The 13,706-nt window shown below is 48.4% G+C and overlaps 1 long non-coding RNA gene across 1 annotated transcript in view; it reads right to left on the bottom strand.

The window, feature by feature from the left end:
- The window catches only part of LOC135921686 (uncharacterized), a 51,430-nt gene extending 39,387 nt beyond the window's left edge, over positions 1-12,043 (bottom strand). Inside the window, exon 1 of the long non-coding RNA XR_010570581.1 lies at positions 11,916-12,043. This is a non-coding gene — a long non-coding RNA (uncharacterized lncRNA). The remainder of the gene's footprint in view (positions 1-11,915) is intronic.
- Positions 12,044-13,706: the final 1,663 nt, after the last annotated feature.

Raw genomic sequence — 13,706 nt, 5'->3', positions numbered from 1 at the left:
TCCATCCTGTCAAGGTGGAAGACGCAGAGGACAAACAGAAAGCTACGCAAGAAGGTCGCCGAACTCAACCGCGAGATCGAGTCCCACAGCCGAGTGCTATGCACACAGCAATGGAATGAGGTTTGTAACGCAGCGGACGGCCAGATGCACTGCGGCAAGACGTAGAGTATGCTGAGGCATCTTTTGGATGCGACCACGACCAAGTCTCACCAGCACCACAACTTGGCCAAGATCATCCACAGGGCGCTGACCGAGCACGGGGAAGACGAAGTGAAGAAACGCCTCGACGACAAGTACCTCCCGGTCACTCCCACAGACACGCACCCGGACTACCTAGGCGAAGCAAACGAGTGGCTAGATCGAGACATTGAAGTATGGGAAGTACGGGTTGCCCTGCACGATCTCAACAGCAACTCCGCCGCTGGTCCCGACCGCGTTACGAACAGAGCGCTGAAAAATCTAAACGAAGCGGCGATAGAGAACCTCACGGCATACTTCAACACTTGCTGGCGAGCCGGATCATTACCTCGGCAGTGGAAAGCAGCCAAGACCATCTTGATTCCCAAGCCGGGCAAGCCACCCAACATTGAGAACCTCCGGCCGATCTCGCTTACGTCCTGTGTGGGCAAAGCGTTGGAGCATGTACTCATGGACAGGTGGCAGAGGTACCTGGAAGATTCGGGGCTCTACCCAAACACCATCATCGGGTTCCGCAAGAAGCTCGGAACTCAGGACGCCATGATACAACTGAAAAATGACATCCTCGATGACACTACCAACACGAAAGACAAGCGAGCCATCTTGGGTTTGGACCTGCAGAGCGCTTTTGACAAAGTAAGACACTCTGCGATTCTGGCCCAGGTGTCACGGCTAAACATGGGCAAGAGAACTTATGCGTACATCAAGGATTTTTTGACGGAGCGGACTACTGAAATCATCGCCGGTGACCTGCGGCTCCAAAAGAAGAAGCTCGGCAGTGTCGGGACCCCCCAGGGCTCAGTCATCTCGCCATTGCTTTTCAACCTTGTAATGATAGGGGTGGCCGAGCGCCTCTCACGAGTCGCGCGGGTCCGACACACCATCTATGCCGACGACATAACGCTCTGGGTCCCAGGAGGAAGCGACGGACACATCGAGAATACATTGCAAGAGGCGGTTGACGCTATCGAGGAGCAGCTGGACGGGTCTGGGCTCCTCTGCTCCCCAAGCAAGTCTGAGCTGTTGGTGGTTCCTCCGAAAAGGACAGCTAGGAAGACGAAAGGCAACGAGCCTGCGAGAGAGCAAGACACAATAAAGATCAAGACGAGCGGTGGTCACATGATCCCGGCTGTCGAGAAGATCCGAGTGCTGGGGATGCTGATTGAGCGCAAACGAGTCAACGGCGAGACGGTCAACCGTCTGGCGGCCAAAGTCACCACGGCCATCCGCCTCATTAAGAGGGTGTCGCACAGAACAGCAGGCATGAAGGAAGAAAGCCTCACCCGGCTAGTGGAATCCTTCGCTATAAGCCACATTAGATACGTTGCTGCTTTCCACAACTGGAGGCAGTGCGAACGCAATAAGATAAATGCGCTCTTACGCAAAGCGTACAAGGCTGCACTCGGACTTCTCGACTGCACAAGCACCGACAAGTTCCTGGCCTTGGGAGTGCATAACACCCTGGAGGAAATCGCCGAGGCGCAGAGGACCGCTCAGCTCGCGCGGCTATCAGAAACAAGAACGGGCAGACAAGTGCTGCGTGACCTAGGCCTGGGACCAAAGGAAATGGGACCCGAAAATACAGAGGTGCCTGTACCGGACGCAATTAGTAGACGGCTACGGGTATGTCCGGTGCCAAGAAATATGAACCCTGAGTTCCACAAAGAGCGGCGGGCGGCGAGGGCCAAGGCGCTCATCGATCTCCATGCCAAAGACAGGGGTGCCGTGTTTGTGGACGCGGCAGAGTATCCCCATGACAGAAGGCATTCGCCGCTGCAGTCGTCGGGGCATCGACCGGTGCAACTAGAACAGCGGCGAGTGTGCGGACTCGAGGGGCGCATCAAGCCGAGGAGGTGGCCATTGCTTTGGCCATCGCCGACCCCGAGTGCACGACTGTGCTCTGTGATTCTAGGACGGCAGTGAAAAATGACGCCAGAGCAAGGGTGTGTGGTGAAGCCGCGCGTGTGCTGCGTGTGGTCGATCTCGCGAGTGAAAGTCGGTGTGTGGTGATAAAGTGGTTTCCGGCCCACATGGGCAGTGATGTGTCGGATCGCGGCAACGCTAACCACAACGAGACGGCGAACGCGGCGGCGCGAGGACTAACCAACCGTGCCGCTGCTACTACAGCCGACCCGTCGTGGTGGTGGGAAACCAAGGACAAAATGACTTCGTACAATGAAATTGTGAAATGGTACCGACTAGAGCGCAGGACTGTGCCGCCACCTCATCCGGGCTTGACCCGTAAGGAGGCGGTTTTATACCGACAACTTCAAACGGGGTCGTTATTCACCCCGGTGCTGATGAGGCACGTGTGTCCAAGTGTTTATGAAAGTGATCTGTGTTGTGTGTGCCGAAAGGAAAGAGCCACTGCAGCTCACATCCTTTGGGACTGTGCTAAGAATCCGCATGAAGCTGCAACACTAACAACGATCCCGCCGCGGCTCGAGGCCGCAACGAGATGCTATGACCAAGATGTTCAAACTCAGGCCGTCCAGCAGATCTCGGCGGCCCTCGAAAGGCAACGACCGAGCGAAACCGGAGGGAGGCTGCCACCCCAAAGGAGGGGCAGGCGCGGTCGACCAAAGGGAATAGTGCGGCCGCGGCCGAAGTAGAGGCGCCACACGCCGCGAAGACGTCATGGCCGCGTCACGGTAACGCCTCCCTAACAGGGGAAGGCTAACCGTTCTGCAGGCGTTCAGAACAAAGTTTCGTCACTCACTCACTCACTCGATAACATCTCACACGCATTTTATAAGCTCATTCTTTGCCTCCTGATGTGAAATTTGCGTAACCGCCGACGTAAACATTGGATTGTGACCCACGGAGTTTTCTAAACAGACCAATCGAACGCTATCCTCCTTTATCGGAGGTCACTTTTGTTTGCTTTAAAAACGAATAATGCTGCCTACACTGAGTGGCTTGTCTTATCTAATTGGCTGATAAGAGGTTAGGAGCACGCTCAAAGGGAGAAGGATTCGATGGGGCCGAGTCGTTGCACCGAAAATCGATAACCAGATGAAGAGGGTGGTGCCGGCGTCTGCGACTGGTCCGCTTTCCTTACTTAGCTTGCTGTGGCTGTTCGAAAATCGCGGCGGCATCCAACGAAAGGTTAAGAATGCCATTAAAAAGGGTCCTCAGCAAAGAAGAGTTGGCAGAGCAAGGTCGTAAACGTGCCGAAAGTGCTTGAAAACGTAACACGGCCACACAAAAAGATTTATTGTGCGCAAAGAAACCCGTGCTACCCGGCAGGTGCGAGTAGCCAGTGCCTGAGCGATCGTCGACAGCCATCTTTTATTCCTTTCGGAATCGGGCAGCCTGTGGCTATTAAAAAAAAATCAGTTTTATTCGGCATATTAATGCATCTTTACCGCGTACACGTCACTTTGACTAGGTGAGTTCTTTGCGGTTTTGTGAGGTTGCTTGACAGGCAGGTGAAGTGGGTATGACCAAAAAAGTTCTTGTCCAATTGCGGAGGGCTGATTGAAAAATTGGAATAAAAAAGTTTGGAATAGCTTTACGTTATAGCGCCCCTGAGTGCAGGCTGCACGAAGGTGATAGTTATTACAAGTCATCCCTATTGTAGCCGACAATAAGGTAGGCTAACACGATGTCGATGTTCTCAGTGAGCAACCATATATTTTTGGGAAGTTAATAAAGAAAGTATAAAATAAGATGTAAGCTATGCAATCGGTTACCGTTGTTTTTCTTTGCAACGTTTTAGATGCTGTCCTTTTTGTCTTAAAAAAGTTCCTGCAAATAAAACAACACCACACAGTTGTTGCGTCCCCCTATTTATGTTGCGCTTCAGCTCAGAGCAATAACCTTGGTTGTTATTTCCCTATAAGTGATATTTGGCGAAGCATAACGCACAACCTGGTCGCGCCTTGGCGCGAAGTCAGTGAAAGCGACATCTGCTGGGGCACTTCGGCGGTGTTAGCACTTGGCTGCCAGAGGCAAACATCGCAGAAGAAGGCAAACAGAGCTAAGAAGGAAACCTAGCAGGTTCCAGTGCTCAGGGCAGAGCTGTACAATGCAGCCGCGCGAAAAGATGAACACTGCCGAGAGAAGGGCCGCTATCCAACACCTCGTTGAGGCTCAGAGGCAGTGAACTGGAGAAAGGGCAGGCAAGCATGAGAGGAGAGACGCTCTGCTTGAGACGTGCCATCATTAGGGATGCAAGAATACTCTCCGCAATTTCGTGCAGTGCCGTTAGAAGCTGCAGCTAGTTTTCATCACGAGTAGCCCTGGTAGACAGGCCTGCCCGGGTTAGCACTGAAAAGCGGGATAATAGGTGCTTCGGCTAAGAATTTATTACGCTCACAGCGCAAGTGAAAAAACGATGAATAGAAAGTAAACTGCGAGCGCTGTGCTGCGGTGGTAGTCTGTTTCCGAGTACCTTGACGCTTTTCCTGTGAGTTTCGGATTCGCCTTTGGCTATTTGCGTTACACGTGTAATGCACAGTGAATAACGGCAGCAGTGAACTAACTGAGATGAAGCTAGAGCTGTGGCATTTGAAGCACTGCAACGCCTCTCGAATTATGGTGGACCTCTACTGTTGACTCGAGCTCAGTGCTAGACGCACAACGCCACGTTTCAGACTTGCTGTTGACCATACACTCTGCTAGTTTTTATAAACATCGTTACTTTGGCCAAAATTAGAACCTCAGTGTTCATGGGAATGAAATGCGCAAGAAAATAGGAGCTGCTGGGATGAAACAAAATATGTGCCTCAGACATGACACCGTCGGGGCTTTGGTATGACGTTTTCCGTATTTAGGCCTGATGGAACGCAGTAAGCAGGCAGAAAGGAACTACACGTTGTTTTGTTGTCGTGTGCGCTTCCGTATCACATGCTCCGGTTGCGTGACGGATCACTGGTTTGTTTTCAGGGCTGAAATACCGCGCACACGCCAATTTTATCTCTTCCAGCGGTATCTCAGCATTTAGGCATGCCACAATAAAGCTGTTGATGACAAGCCAGAACACTGCGCTGTAAAGTTAATCATTATGCTACTTTTGTTATCATTTGAACAACAACAAAGACAAATTTACTCATAGAAAACATATGACCCGTTTTCCGAGAACGACTGTTGCGATGTTATTTCTCAGAAAACGTCATCGTACCGATGACGGCTGTAGCGCTGCAGCACACATTGTAGTATCCCTTAGAGAATGATCATGATAAGGTAGCCATTGGAATGATGTAGCGCCCTGTTTATAAGAGCTTGTAGGAAAGAACGGTGAGTCAGCTGGTTGCAAATATAGGATCTCCACATCGGCGAAATAAAGCAACAGCTAAAGGCATCGTCCGACAATATATGAAGGGCGAGCCTTGGGGAGCTTTGTCTGACGTCGCAGTAGCGGCTGTTTGTGTCGAGGTGCAAAAGACATTAGTGAACTAACACTAAGGTGACGAAGTTGAGTGAAGTCAGCAGAAAAAAGCAAAGCGCGTGATAGGAAAGTGAAACGAAGGGAGTAAACGCTGGCGGGGCTCGAAAGTAGGTGGTGCAGTCCTGCGAACGGTTTCTGCAACAAATACTGCGGCTTAATAGTGCGGATGTTGCTCCTTGTACTGATGTTCTAGGGCTGGCTGCCATTGTTTGGTGAAAATAAAACACTGACTGATTGACTGACTGATTGCTTCGGAGTTATCGTAGCGCAAAACTGCTAGATTAAAAAAAAAGACGTTCTGTGCACCATTTTTTTTATGGTTGGGTAAACATCGATGCATTATAGATACGTGTATACCTATGGATAAAAAATTCAAAAGCACGTGGACCTCATGACGTGGCGGTGTGAGTGCGCCTATCCGCGGGCTCTCGGCTATCTCACTACTGCGTGCAGCTATTGGGAAATAATGCGGTGTGAAGACGCGTAGGAAAAGGAACGACGGCCTGTCGGAATGCCGATATAGCGGTGAAAAAGCAGCATGGGGAACAGGAAGCACGAAGGGTACCATTGCGGGGCCACGAGAGACGCATAAACCTGGCCAAAACAGGATAGATGACTCCTGGCAGATCGCACGCGCTGCTTTATTGACATGTAGATTACGCACGCGAAGGTCTGTGTTTCTGCGGAGAACGGGACCGTAGAACAGGAGCCTTGCAGGTGGCAGAACGCGTTCGGACCCAGAGGAACGATGTTTAGACGAAACTGCAAGGAAAGCGACCAGCTAAGCACGATGATCGTGACCGAATTTTGTGTCTACCCGTTAAGTGCAAGGCGCGAGTGCTCGTTCAAGAAGGCATAGATTTTGTATAGCACGAACTCTGTTTATATGTAGCTCCTCCACGGCGTGGGTGGATTCTAGGCATGCAGGCTTGCACATGTAAACTTAAGGTTTAGCGATACGTTTTCTCCTGCAGCAAGAAGGGTCCAATTCTGCATAGGCTCGCCATCCACTGTCTTCTATTCATCGCTTCCGATTATCCTTTCATTGCGATATCAGTTATATGGACGCTCCAGGCGTATTTCTGCCGCCACCGTCACCGTGATGTTCTTTATAATGTTCATGGGCGATAACATCGTCACTGCGTTGAGCCGACGATTATGGCTCAATCTCATGCACGAAAGGGAGGAAAGCGAGGAGGAAGCGCGCTGTCTTTCGTCGCGCGCAAGGCACCGAAGGGAGGGAAGGGAGCGGGGTGAGGCGGGCGTCCTAGTCCAGCGGCTTCTGCGTATGGCGCGGCCGCGCGGGCGCCATCTTGAAAGCGATCTGCGATGGGATAGAGTGTGTTGAGTGGCGGTGGTAACGTGTGCGCTGTGTTTTCGCCGCTTAGTTCGCGTTGAAGTGAGATGAATCACGATGGTAAATTAACTCGCTGTTGCTGACGCGCTTCCTCATTGCACCGTTTTGACAACGAGTTTCCGCGTTCATCGAGTGTGGTGTGTTCATGTCTGCCTCTGCGCGTTGAAGCCATGCTTGTTAGGTTGGATGGTAAGGGAATGTTTTCAAGTTTATTAGCCCCGAGAAAGAGGAATGGCGCCCTCTCGCGAGTGACGTCACGGCCAGGACGCCGCTCGCTCCGGCTCCCTCGGCTGCCGCGCGCGCTCGTTCCCTTCGTGTATGCTTGGGGTATAGGTGGCTCGAGCCATACGTATTGAAGAATAAGTCGGCTTCTTTCAGCTGCAATACCTTAACCACAGTTTCTTCTTCAAAAGCGTGTGAGTCGAGAAACTTTGCGACTTGGATATCGCAAGCTAAGTAGCGTTAAAGGGGTCTACAAGTTTTTGCAATGCATATATGCGCCGTGTCTATCGGTAAATTTTGACTAAAAAAAGAATATCTGCAAATTCAACGCGCGAAGTTGTGTATGATGCTTCGCTTAACACTTAACATTCCTTTAGTATTTAGCTATGAGAGGTATTGCATTTTACGTGGAAGAAAAATTTGGTAATTGGCGTCAACATGTTATCCGATGTTAGAAAGACACTGCCCAGCGAAGCTGTCATCATGATTCCTATTACTCTGGTGTGTTGTTCTATTCAAATATGGCCATTCATTAATGCGTAAAAAAATAGGCGCGCATTTCTTATGAAAATGTTTGCTGCTACTTTCATCCCCCTCTGAAACAGGCCTCCAAAAAACGAATTGCTCATGGCTGCTAACACGACGGCGTGTCATGTAGAGTATTTACATAGTTAATTCACAAACACCATAGTAGCAATCACCTGAGAGAAAAGTTTCGTTGTTTAGATCGACAGCCACTCAATTGAAAGTGATGAAATGTATCATAGTGGCCCTCAGTAGCCTTTATCGACAATATGGCACACCCCTGATCACGTAACGGTAGCAATCGACTGTCCGTATGGCGAGGCACGCTATGTTCGCGAAACCCATCTGTTCACTTCAACTTCGAATTAAAACCATAAAGCATTTTTTTACAGCGCCAACTGGAATGGCTAAAGTATTCTCGAGCTACTACTACGCAGCTTAGATTGCCTACAAAAGGAAAATTCAAGCACCTTTTGTCTCACCATGTCTCGATCCAGCGTTATTTAATTATACAAACGGATAACTATTCGCTTCGTCGGTACATAAAAGCGAACCTTGCAGGCTAATTTAAGTTTGCTCCAATCCAATCGCAAACATTCATAAAGAAAGCACCGCAAGCGTTGCATATACTTTCACTTGATTTCTGACCCTCCACAGGGGGAATTTCGATATCTTCAATATGTCCCATACTACTAGTCATTGACGCTTCGACTGCTTTCTGGCTGCAGCTATGCGGTCCAGCAGGCATACTTCACTAAAAAAATTGGGCCGAGCAGCCTGTGTCAGTTTGCCAAACAGATTCGTCATGTATATTCCTCAAGCAACAAGCACCAGTAAATTTCTCAAGTGAGTTTGATTTGATTTGATTTATTAATTTCCATTTACGCACACACATGTACAGAGGAGTGGTAAATGGTGGTGGATGAGGGAAAAAAGCCGCACAGACGCGGCTTGAGGTAATCTCACCCTCTTAGGTACAATATGGCTGCATGGGGTAACACATCAAGCGCCATATAAATTACATTTATATAGTGGCCATAAAACATTGCAGTTATACAATATATGAAAGCACAGTGAAATATTTCCACGATAACAATGCAAAACACACTGCGGCATTGAAATAAATAAATGATATACACTTGGTAACATAGACAAAAAAAGAGGAACATAACATGCATTATTAATCATTAACAAACGCTCTCTAAAGAGGTGAGTTGAACGTGTAGCACGGAAAAGGGAATATATATTGGTACATTCCTATTTGTACTCTGGAAATAGCTGTAAGCCTTCATTAACTTTACTTCAAATTTCCGCCGCTTAAAAAAAAAATAAACACGTGAAGAACCGCCTAATGTTGACAAGCAGTTGAAGAAGCAAGTGAGGCGTGTAGAATCTAAGCTCCAGTATTAGTTAAGTCACCGTGCTACTGCCGAGCGTTTCTGTGAGGAAATGCAAAAATTCGATATTATACCATGAACTACTCGTCGTGAGCAAACCTGTTTTAGCGGAATAAAATCAACGTAACTGCTGTAGAAGTCATATATAGCCAGCTTTGTGACGTACTTGTTGCACCGCGGCAGGTATGGTATCATAACTGGATTCCTATAGGCTATGCTTTTGCGATTGTCTATCCGCGTATGAAAAGCCACAATGGGCTGGTCTGCGTCGCTTCGGCTGGCACTGTAGCGTTGCCTTCGAGAGCTGCATTGTTGTCTAAGAAATTAGCTCTTTGAATAAATGTTCGCAAAGGAAGACGTCATAAAAATATATTTGAGACGACCACCACAAGTATACAAGCAGAGAGAACGAGGGCGAACAAACGAAAACACCGCAGAAAGCGCCCGTACAACGCACGAACTGTAGCAGACGACAGGCGCGAGTCCGTGCCCTGACGTCACGCGAGCGGCGCTCGCAGCGCCGCTCGCGTTCGTTCTCGGGGCTAATAGGGCCAGCAAAGATAGTATCCTTATTCATATAGCTGTCTACAAATTCGCTGTAGCAATCGGTGCTTTACCTTCAGGGCGAAACTGCAACTTATTTCGTACTTCAATTTTTGTCTTGATTACTTTTGTGTAAATCGAGTGCCTTGACTTGCTCCGACGTACTGGGTTTTGTTTCCTTACCGCAGTCGACTTGACATGAAAGCTCCTTCGCGTTTATTCTTTTGGAAACTGACTGCAAAGCGCGAGCGCTGAATATAACAGCAGTGGCTTTTATTCATTGTTCACGTCGTCACGGCTAAGTTAGTGCAAGAAAGAGTCATTGCACAATTAATGATAAGAAATTTAGAGATGCTGGTTTGGGTGGTAGCCCCTGAAGCTGTTGCGACATTACTTTAGAGCCTTGTTTCTCAAGTCCTAAAGTTTTCACTGAGGCATATAACGTGTGAAGCAGACAAGTTATATGCACATGTATGTTTTGGTATGTTCGATCAAGTGCAACAGGAGTTATGGTACGGACCATAGATATACCCATGGCAGTCAGTTTCGAGGCTTCAATGAAGTTCGATTTTTGTACTTTGCGATAACCTAGCCAAATGCTCCGGTGTCGAAGGAGGTGAACTCTTTACGCGTGCAAACATTTAGATGCAGGAAATCTGCATATTTATTTATCTTGTTTATGGATTTAATTTGTCTCTATATTTTTGAAGCATTAAATAACGCACGAACAACTCGGTAGTGTAAAATACCAAGAGTGTTTTTTCGCCGCAACCATACTTCGTATTATGCCTGAATATATTGCATTCAGTCTTTTTTCCGTTGATTTCTACCTCTACCTCTCCTCCTTCGTGAAGAAGTTCTATAAGTGGCTAGTGGAACTTATTCATAACTAACAGGCCACGGTCTGTGAACTGGTCTGTCCATATTCCGGCACCTGTAAACACTTCCATTCTTGTGGTCTTTGTCCTTGCACGCAGTTATAGCAGATGGTGAGCATTCGCTGCAGAAACGGAGGAAAACTGCTTTGGGCAACTCACAACGTCTTAAAATGCACGACGACAGGCCCAGTTAACGAAAGGTGTAAGGACCGCTCCCCCACCTTCCTAGATATAGGGACTTGCGCTAAGGGACTCCCCTTAGCGCAAATATCTGTGTGCCCTATGGGCGCCGGGATGTGTAGGTTGGAGGATGTGGTGCAAGCGGGAACAAGGCTAAGCAGAATAATGTACTCCTGTAGGCACATCAAATGGATGATGCAGCGGCAATGAGTGCCATATTAAGTCGAGACATGCAGGAAAAACAAAAGAAAAAATCTGAGGAGAGGCCTTACCCAGTCCGCGCGCTAAGAGAAAAGTGCGGAGGAAGTCACGTGGTAGTTCTCGCTGTAGGGGCTATGTTGTCGGGGCTCACTGAAGGCTTTCGTAAGGTGTTCTGCGCTCAAGCGTGCGCGCGATGCCCCTCGCCACCTTGTCCCCATGCGTGCGCGAGATCGAGCCATCATCCTCGGCTCATCCTCGTAAGGTTCCACTGGGAAGCACAACACGCAGCTCGCGGCCACGATGGTGTCAACTTGGACTTCATACGGAACATTGCGGAGACGCCGATGGCGGAAATGCGCCTGGAGAGTCCATATAGTCGCTTTTGCAATAATATAACGCAGGCTACCGTCCGGGTGTCTAAACGCGTAAGGACGTTCTCTTCTGTGAGCGCCGTCGGCGCGCTGTGGCTTGTCGCATTTCCGTGGTGCGCGGTCGCCAAAAACTCGTTTAATAAAACAAAACGATCCCTAAAGCCACAACTAACATAGCTGCTCCTTCTCGTAAACGGGACAGGGGCTAGCTATAGGTTGATGTGCCGTGATGGACGTCAGGTATGCTGTCGGTTGTCGCCTGTGCATTCTCGCGGGGCAGTGAGAATACACAGATTTATTTTCAGAAAATCCGAAAAAAGTTACGGCGACAGGCCTGACGTTTTAATTTGCGGACTTCATTATGAACTCCTTCAAACGCTAAAGCGCAATGCTCGGACGCAATGACTTCGGCAACGGTATCGCGATGGTACATCGCGATATGATTAATTGATCTGATGACTACGGCGCACGAACGTCCGCGCAGCACGGCGGGGTTGCACGTCGAAGGTGGTTAAGGCAAACAAGAGAGCCGAATCTGCCCCGACAAGATGGCGGAGTAACCCCAACTTCCGGCCTCACCATGGTGGAAGGGAACCTAAGGAGAGGCAGTACCCAGTCCGCGCACTAGACTAAACGTGTGGAAGCACTTACCGGGTATTTCTCGCTGATGCGGTCATGTTGTCGGAGCCAATGGCGGTTTTGTTATGGTGCAGTGATCAAGGTGCATCTAAATAGGCTGCGAAGCTTGGAATGCAAAGCGTGCCCAAACCTAATGCCAGAGGTATCAGCTAGTGGTGCACGATTGAAGCGCGACTAGGTGAGAGGGGGACAAACACTAAAGCTAGGAAACCTATAGGGAAAAATATGTTTGAAAATTTTATTCAGAGTACTGTCACACGAGTAAATATTCTGTTTAAAACATTTTTGCTGTACTAAAACAGCAAATGTTAATTTTTTCCATTTCACAATTCATTTGTGCGTTCTTGGTGACCTCTACCAACCAGTGATTCGTGCGCTAGACTTGGCAGAACTGCGCAAACCACCTATTATGTCGTGCGGAATGGTGTTGCTCACTTGAACGTGGTGGTTTCATCCGAGTTTATTTATTTCCTTGCGTGCTTGTTCAAAGTGTGGCGTGCGCTTCACTTGAAGTTTTCTGTGACCTAGCGCACAGCAGGTAATGGGAAAAGGTGTGGCTGCAGCTTTTTGTTATCATGCAAGTTCACATTGCATCGTCCGGCACGCTGTGTCTCGTCGTGACGATAACTGCGGAACGCTTCGCGTCGAAACATTGCAGTATTTTCATTCACTCTCAGTAACAAAGGGTCTGAGCGTCCGACGAGCCATAAAACTAGTAAGTGGAAGGTTTTGTAAGTGATGATATGGGACAATGTTGTCTTGTCTGGTAACTGTTAGATATGATAACATGTTGTCGCACGTAATTGCGTATGTTTCTGTGAAAAGGTTTCTCATATGTTGCTATACATTACGAGTGTGCGCTGGACATAGTAGTTTTTATTCATTGAAACATGTTTTCTTTGCTCTTTTAATTGGCTGCATTATTCTAGACGAATAAAAGTGAAGTTGCTTTTGATACCTATGTTACACTGGCACTTATTTCCATCCTATTCGCCCACCTTGCTGACAATCCCATTGGAGCAATTACCGGTATTAACAGCATAATTATGTTCGCATTGAGACATAAGTCATTCTTATAGTTTAATGACCTGCTGGCGCTTCCGCTGAGGCGAGTCACAAGCTCGCCTCAGCCTCAATAGAAAAATAACTGCATGCGTAGGTGTCGAAATGCCGGACGCTAAAGAAACTCAAACAATCGCAACAGGCAGCATAAGATTTTGACGTCACGGCAATTTCCGGTTGTGATGTCACTTCTTTATTTTTCATTTTTTTGCTTATTGTTAGTTGTCCCCCCAATACGTTGATGGTGACGGTGGCAACGAGCCGCCATTTTGGTGACATGTGGGCTTTTATGGAAGCGTCGCTACCAGTTTACCTTTACCTTGCTGCCCAGTAGGTCTTGTACCATGGCAAATGCGTCTTGTGTGCAGGTTTGTGTTGTCTCCGTGCTTTGTTCCGCAGTGTTATCTAGACTACGCTGGAAGAAGAGAGAACATTTCTGACGGAGGCTGTCACACCGACGTTTTTTTTCAGTCGTTGTTTACATCTTTCTTGGAAGATGGGGCGGATCAATGGGGGGTCAACCACAGCAGCTGGCGCAGAGCGTGGGGCCAGAACAATGTGTAAACGTATGCATAAACTCCACTGGAGATGTCATACCCCCAAATGTCAGTTGCCTCTTCAAATTTCCTCAATAGAATCACTAGTAAATTGTCCTATATGTGCCTCTGTGCCAGTCTAAGCATCTGGCGAGCCTCAGAAGCAGGCTTAGGTATATCCTCCTAAATATCTAAGCCTAGTAGA

Source organism: Dermacentor albipictus, chromosome 8, assembly GCF_038994185.2.
Source record: "Dermacentor albipictus isolate Rhodes 1998 colony chromosome 8, USDA_Dalb.pri_finalv2, whole genome shotgun sequence".
NCBI lineage: Eukaryota > Metazoa > Arthropoda > Arachnida > Ixodida > Ixodidae > Dermacentor > Dermacentor albipictus.
Note: the sequence above shows the minus strand (reverse complement) of the source record. Positions and strands in the feature narration are given on the sequence as shown.